This window comes from Sinocyclocheilus grahami, unplaced genomic scaffold (genome assembly GCF_001515645.1).
Source record: "Sinocyclocheilus grahami isolate Dianchi unplaced genomic scaffold, SAMN03320097.WGS_v1.1 scaffold460.1, whole genome shotgun sequence".
Taxonomy (NCBI): Eukaryota; Metazoa; Chordata; class Actinopteri; order Cypriniformes; family Cyprinidae; genus Sinocyclocheilus; species Sinocyclocheilus grahami.
The window spans coordinates 857,313-865,741 of record NW_015505639.1 but is presented as its reverse complement, the minus strand read 5'-3'; the positions used below and the strand labels follow the sequence as shown (position 1 = coordinate 865,741).

Sequence of the window (8,429 nt, the reverse complement as noted above, 5' to 3'; positions counted from 1 at the left end):
AAGACTGTCCCAGATCTTAAACTCCAAAGCACCCTTAACGCACACATTGAATACCACTCCAGAGCGATTTAATATGCTAAATAATAAATGGATTACATAATTTGGTAGAAAAAGTTATTGGTGCAAAGATTAAATTTTTTACAATTGCAACTGATTTTTATCACTTAATTAAAAGCACCACAAATTAAAATTGTTATAGGGACTACTGTACAGACATTCAGAAGTGGTTTAAAATACAAAGTACTTAATTAAAATAAAGCCATGTAAATGCTTTAATTTTTACAACACTAAGTGTGACCCATCATGTAATAAAGTTAGACAATTGGTTTTAATGCTCAATTGAACACAGAAAATAGAAGGACAGTTTATTGTTCCGTGGCCAGAAAATAAATATTCCTTGAATTGATAAATGATTATATTGTCTGCTCGGTGGACGGACAGATCAAATAATTGTAATATTGATTCTGCTACAGTTAATTCGAAGATATAATCTAAATATTTATTATGAATCATAACCATTTATGATTCGTCATAAATATTCCCCTTTTTAGAGCTAATAAATAATAATAAACGTTACACAAGTAATAATATTTTGTAACTGATACGGAACTTAACAGGTAGCCAGTGCAGAGACTGTAAAATTGGGGTAATATGATCATATTTTCTTGACATGGGAAGGACTCTAGCCGCTGCATTTTGGACCAGCTGTAGCTTGTTTATTGAAGATGAATATTCTTGTATATTCTACTGTTATAATCATGTATCTGAGGCCTGCGAATGGAATGTGCAGACATTGCAGGGGTACAGTATATGGTGGAGCTACACACCCTGTTTTGACATTAGACAAAATATATGATTAGGCCTCCTCGTTTCACTTAACATAATTTCTGCTTCCTAAAAGCAGACTGGAGGCACAGCCAAAAAAGGTAAAAGAGTTGATAAACAATAACGACAATGTATGAAATATATTGAACATGAACACGCCTTGAGGAAGAACTGTATAAAAGGGAGTACAGACAGACTCTATAGATTGCTCTGCAGTTCTCTCGGTTTTATTGTCTCTGATAATAAAATCTAAATTCTGGCATCAAAACCCCAAGACTTTGAGAATGATTCCTCACAGCATCGGCAGAAGCCACCACAAATTGGCATCACGACCCGGATTGAAAAGGAGCAGGGGTAGAGGACCACTTTGGGCTGACTTGACGAGCAACACGCTGGCCACTAAACAATAAGGTAAGCAGATTTTGCTTATATAATTAGTTTGTGTTGTTCGCCCGGTCTGCCCTTGGAGGTAAAATGGAAAAATGCTCCTCCAAATTTAAAGAACAATATAGGACAAAATAAAAAAAAGGGTTTTGATTCCAGAAGAAATAATTGCATGCACTGATCTGTTTTACTGTAATAGTAAATGAGGGCAAATTGTGCATGCAAAAATCTGTGTTTACTGCCAAGAGGGCCTTGAAGGATGGCAGCTTTACTAAAATAGAATAAGCAAACTGCTGTTTTTAACCAGATGAGATTGTTTTTATTAAGGGACCATTGAAAGAGATGATTGAAAAGTGAAAATTAGATAAAGAGCTGATTGCTCAGACACAATGTGGTCAGAGTTTACAAAGGTTTAATTTGATTAATGCAGTCTCTGAGTGTTAAAATTTCAGATGGCTTCTGGAACAGCGCCTTGACAAACTGAAGCAATGAACTGGAGTCTGTCTAACAAAGTGGTGAAGAAGCAAAGACACAGCTGCAGAGAGAAGTAGAGGGAGGGGCTGATGGACTTGCAACTCCCCTCCTGAAAGAGGAGTGCATACTTCTGCATGGAGAAAGGCTGACTTAAAGCAGGAAAAGGTGAATCTTTCACTTGAGACTTTTCCTGAGGGTGAAGAAAACATCCTGAAATGCAAAACTCTGGCAGGAGCAATCAAAAGCCAGACTCAAGAGAGGCAGAGAAACAATGGAGACCATACACCACAACATCAGGCCTTTGAGTGCCATCACAGACTGACCGACCCAGTGCAACAGCCAAACCGCTTCAACAGGCTGATGATCTAACCAGAAAGACTTCCATCCCTTCCCATTGCGTGCACAGGTGCTGCATATTTAATGATCGCTCACTATAGAGACTGCTTCAAATTTTGTTAATTATTTTATTAACTATATTAATCTTGATTATTCACTGGTTTCACAGCAGTTCTTTGAATTCTGTGTTTTAACTAACATTCTCAATCTGCTTTTCAATAGGTACCAGTCCAGCCTCATGTCTTAAAGATGAAGGATTTTGACAGACAGAAGTGAGTGCTTGACTCACCAATCAGATAAAAATGGAGCTGGATTTGGCTTAATGTGGGCTATTTCAACCAACCAGGGGAAAATGCACAACTGAGTTATTGACAACAATGCTGAATTATTTGGGGGGTTTAGGGGTAGACAAGATGTCTAATAGAAAAAAATATAGCTGATAAAATAAAAATATTGGTCACAATTTTCTAGGGCTAGATTGAATAAAATAATAATAAAAAATCTTTACTGGGGATAACAAGATGGAAATGTTGATGGCCATAGATCCTAGATTATGCAGAGATCTCCAATCCTCTTCTCAAAGTAGCTCATGAGCAATAACAAAAGAGTATTTGACTCAAATTTAAATTAGACAAACAAGTGACATTTGAGAAATTATAATTGGCTCTCTTAAGTGCACAATGTCTAGGCCAATTATTCTAAACCAATTAATCTATTAGATTTTGTTGGAAAAAAAGGGTTTATACAGTGGTGTTAAACGAAACTTTATGGTGACTGACTTTGCCCAGTTGCATGACATCTAGAAACTATGTGGAATGCAACCAGGTCTACACTCAGTAGAGTCTAATGGGAAAAACAAATCATGTTATCCTACTCAGAATCCATGGCATTCCACAGCTAAAATCATTTAGCTCACAATCAGCTGAAATCTCAAGAAAAAATGTTTTTGGCCAAAAGGGGGTGTGAAAGGGAGTGAAAAAGTATGAATGATGGTGCTGTATGGAGTGAAAGAAGGTGTCTGACGAGACCCTGAGGCAAATCAATCATTTTGCCAAAACAGCGGTATGCAATTTGTTATATGTGGGCCCACAGGGCAAATTATGCCCAGTAAAATAATGACCATGAATGAATTTGGTTAAGTTTCCTGGTCAGTTGTTGTTGCACAGCGTATAACATGGGAAGGCAGAGCAAAGCAAGCTTGCTCCGTCCACCCCACATCTAACTTTGATGAAGCTGATTCTGTGTAAAAAGGATAAAATATGGTCTTTCTGACTGTTAACATAATAAATTGGGTTGAGTGTTTTCCAGGTCAAAAGGCCTGTGCTACTGAGCAAGATAGGCCTGGGAAATTATCCAGTGATATAGTGGAACTTAGTTAAAAAAAAACTGAAATAAGCAAATTAGTAAATTGTTGAGAATAAAATTGAAATTAATTGTAAGGATGCTGATAACGGAGTAAAAGCAAATTCTTTATTATATTATAGAAAATGCGTATTAGCACTATACTCATTGTATTGACAGCAATGGATTTGTGAGAGCTCAAAAAAAAAAAAAGGAGCCAGGACAGCCCACATGAAATTTCCACAGGTCACACCAAGAAGGACGACTGGCCAGATGAGCAAACGAGCATGCTTGATATAACTAACAAAAACTCTGAAGGTTTCCATTTACAGGTGACAGCAGTGCTATCAAGGCCAGGGAATGGTTTGCTCCACCAATAAGAACCAGTGAGTGTACAGTTATGATCTAAAGGGAGAATCTTGCATTGAGCAGCAAAATGGTTGCAGAGTGAGACACCACCACATCTCTCACCTTAAAATACACCGTCCAGCTTCAACAACCCCACACAGCATGAAGTGAGGGATGACGGGCGTGCTAGTAACGACCCTCCCTTGCCAACGAAGGGAAGACCATTGCAACGACTCGCAAAGAGTCACCCCCTGGTGAAGATGGAATGAGTGATGGAACAGCTAACGAGATCAAAATATTTGGGAGCAGATGTGGGCCAACAAATGGAAAAGAGGACATAGAAGGACAAGAGAAGGAAACTTGAAACAGACAATAAGGGAGAAAGTGACAAGGAAAGACCAGTAACACAAGATGAAGTGCAAACTGATGACAAATTAAAAAAAGATATCTGATGATCATCACATGCCTAATGCATCTAATTCTACAAGCTCAAGCTGTAGCCAACAGCACCCAGACTTCCCTAGAATCAACTCGTCAACCCTCGGTTGAATCCAGCAGTGGCTTTGACTTAATTCAAGAAGAACAAGAATTGGACAGGAAACAAAACAAAACATATCTAGGCAAAATTGACACATTGTAGATGATAATCATAATATGAGTTCGAAGAAAATAAGCAATTCAAATGTTTTATGGGAGAAGGTAGAAGAAAATAATTGGTATACATGGGTAAATTACACAGCAGAAAAAGAAAAATGGGAAAACTGCATAGTTTGCTTTGAAGCAAGATCAGTCTTATATATTGTACCAATACTCGTACACAGTTCAAGTTGTAGAATATTTCATGATGAATGGTTTAAGACCAGGGTTCTCAAACTTTTCCATTCCACGACCCACCTAAACAAGTATAATATTTCAAGACCCACCAAAATATTTGAGATTTAAAAAACAAAACAATTGACATTACTGTAAGCTTAATCTTAATTAAAAGTTTAATATGGCAGAAATATTTAAGAAAAATAACCATTTTATGTTATAGTACAACTGTACATTTTCACTAATAATATTTGTTTTAATTTCTTCATTTACAGATGAGTCTCCTCTTAATAATGAACCGTCACACTCTCGCTGTTGTTACAACTAGTGTGTGCCCCTATTTCAAAACACACAACGCATGTTTTAAATTGCGGCCTTTGTGATTCGAAAATCGAACAAAGCAATATCGTAATTAATGTTGGTATATGTGTAGCCCTTGACTGAACTGTGTGTGAGTATGTGCGTGCGTGTCATAGAAATGCAAATTTAGCTACAGCCAAGTGACTTTGAGCGACCCACCTTGTCCCACTCTGCGACCCACAGTTTGAAAACCCCTGGTTTAAGAAATGTCCAGAACTAATGGATTTAGATTAAAACTGGGAGGTAAATGCTTAATAGAAAGAGGCAGAGACATAAATACCTTTAGTAATTGTACCCCAAAAATGGCATTATGCCCATACTAGCGCCAGTTTCTCCAGTCTACAACAAACTACAGAGAAGCAACTGAAATACAGTACGTACCCGTAAATGGCCAATAGTACGAAAAGAAAAAAAATACAAAAGCCACAAGGAAAAATACACTTAATGGCAGATCAAGAATATGAATGTTATGAGAAGAAGGGAAATATTGACGTAGGAAGATTTGAAGGGAAATGCATCAACACATGGAAAATACCACAATGTAGATGACTATTTGGGGATAAAAGAAGGTCCACCACCTATATTTGATGAAATTGATATTGCATTGGCAGACATATGGTGGATATGTGAATTAGAATAAGGCCTCTTGCCAACATTACCAGAAAAATGGTCAGAATTATGTACTAAGGTTATGCTGACACATAAAATGAGTCATATCTCTCTAGAAGAGCAAACAACAAATGAAGAAAAAACTAGAACCAAAAGAGTTGATGAAAAAGACCCTGCAGTTTATATAAATTCAATTTGTCAACCTAAAGGCATTCCTGGAATTCTGAATGATGAAGTTAATTTCTTGCAAATATATATAAAAGAATTAACTCAGTCGGGTCACTTTAGACCCATGTTGTGCATCAAAGGGTTAAAATCCATTCATGTTCTTTAAGATTATTCCGACAATGCATTTTGAAGCATCCACAAAAGCATCACATGAAACATGCTGCCCTCTAGTGGCTGCTGGGATACATTGGAGATATAAATGAAATGAAACATTTACTTAAATTGTAAATAAACCAATAAAATGACTTGATTTGCAGAATCAGTATAATATTTTAGTATTTATATGTATATGGGTTGTTGACATATACCATACATGTGAAACAGCAAAATTTAGAAAATAATAATTAATTATTATTAATAATTAATTTCTTGTTAATAATATACTAATAGCATAAGAGATTTTTCTTCATCGTTAGTTTTTGCTGTCACACCATAGGACACATTTACGGTATATTTGTCAACTACCCATATGTAGTCATATTTTTACTAATACAAGAATTGTCAAAAATTGTTTAATATATAAAAGTATTATAAGTATTAAAATGACAAACTAAAATAAATGAAAGAAAAGCTGAAATAAAGCAAAAAAAAAAAAAAAAAAATTAAAACGCCAATCAAATAATATTAATAAAACGTTCAATTAGGATAAACTGAATATATAAAAATCAAAGCTAATTACAAATTACAGTATATTATTTATAATATACTTATCATACATATAATTAAATTGCACTATATATAATCCTAAAATAACATTGCTTTGCTGTAAAGGAAATGTGTCAATGCCATTATATCTATATTGTATATATATATATATATATAAAAAGGCACTTAAACCATGCAAAAGATAGAGACACAAAGCATTATTTTAAGAATTTAAAATATTTATTTTCTGAAAGAAAAATATAGTTGTTTACAATGGGATATAATTGAGCTCTTCTGACAGCTGTATATCATCAGAACACGCACTCATGATGGCGGCAGCGATGCCTACACAACCGAAACACATGAGAAACATCCGGGGTAAACAGCAGTTTTACTAGCTTCAAATGCAATGTGGTTAAAAGTAAATAACACTTAAAATCAGCAATATAAACAATTTCTGCTATTAATATACATGTATTCCAAAAAGCAGCTCTGGGAAGGGCTTTTACAGTCCAGTTTTCAGCTTTCCTGTCTTGAAGTTCAGTTTTCCAGTTCAGATGAACACTGATCATTGTCCCTTCACACGAGCAAACCTCAAACATCGCAGCAGTTCGTCTAAATCTAAACCAACAAAACTCGACATGAATTATGAAGAGGCTTGAGACAGACATTGTGCTTCTACAACCATGTACTCCAAAACACTTAAATGACTTTTACCTCATTCATAGTATTGATGGATAAATGCTGTGGTGAAGGAACTCAAACTGTGGATATGTTCTGTTTTGGAATTAATGTTCCATGATATTCCGATGCACGGGATAATGTGAAAAAGTGATTGTCCTTCACAACAAAAAATAGTTTATTTTACAGTTTAACCAAAGCCCAACAAGGACACACTGCTATTGTTTTAGGCACCAGTCAGAACTGAATAAAGAGTGACTCTTACCAAAAACACTTCTGATCATATTTCAACCCAAAATCAAAAGAAAAAATATATTAATAAATTTTATACTGTAGCATATTCTGGGACAATTAAACTATTCTGCCTTTTCCCCATAACAATTAAGCAACTATTTGCCCTCAAATTCTCATTACTATCATGTGAAAGAAATCTCATCCTCATTACTGAAATTCAGTAATACTTCGTCCTTTCTGCAAACAATAAATTAAATTCAGTACAACAAACACTTTCAATTGCACTTTGCAAATTTATTTTATTTCTTAAATTGCATTGCTTTTTTCTTTTGATTTTTGTAGTGAAATATGACCTGGAAGTTTCTCAAAAGTTTCTGTGAAAATCACCCATGGCAAAATTTGGCTCCACAAAAATGGGATACTTTCAAAAAATTGCAAATGACTCTCACAATAATTCATATAAATCTAAAATAAATCACACCAAGCTTTTGTTTGAACGGGAAGCTGCAGGTACGTTCGGGGTTGAAAGCAATAGTTCGCTAAAAATGAAGATTTGCTGAAAATGTACTCCCCTCAGGCCACCCAAGATCAGGATGAGTTTGTTTCTTCATCAGATTTGGAGAAATGTAGCATTGCATCAGTGTCTCAGCAATGGATGCTCTGCAGTGAATGGGTGCCGTCAGAATGAGAGTCCAAACAGCTGATAAAAACATCACAATAATCCACAAGTAATCCACACCACTCCAGTCCATCAGTTAACATCTTGTACAGTGAAAAGCTGCGTGTTTGTAAGAAACAAATCCATCTTTAAGTCCATAATAACGCTTTTTCTAGTTATAAAAAAAATATCTATATATCTATATCTAAATATCTATATATATAAGACATCTGAATCCGTAGAGAAATCTGCACAGATCAAGCACCGTTTACAAGCCAAAACGGCACTACAGGAGATGGACTTTTAAGCGTTATTATGGATTTTGGCCAGGAGGTGACCGTTTAAAATGTCATAATGATGGATTTGTTTCTTACAAACACATAGCTTTTTTCTTCTCAAGATGTTAACTGATGGACTGGAGTGCTGTGGATTATTGTGAAGTTTTTATCAGCTGTTTGGACTCTCATTCTGACGGCACCCATTCACTGCAGAG

At 35.5% G+C, this 8,429-nt stretch overlaps 1 protein-coding gene across 1 annotated transcript in view; it reads right to left on the bottom strand.

Moving 5' to 3' along the window:
* The window catches only part of ptpn21 (protein tyrosine phosphatase non-receptor type 21), a 65,053-nt gene that overhangs the window by 898 nt on the left and 55,726 nt on the right, over positions 1-8,429 (bottom strand). The window lies entirely within an intron of this gene.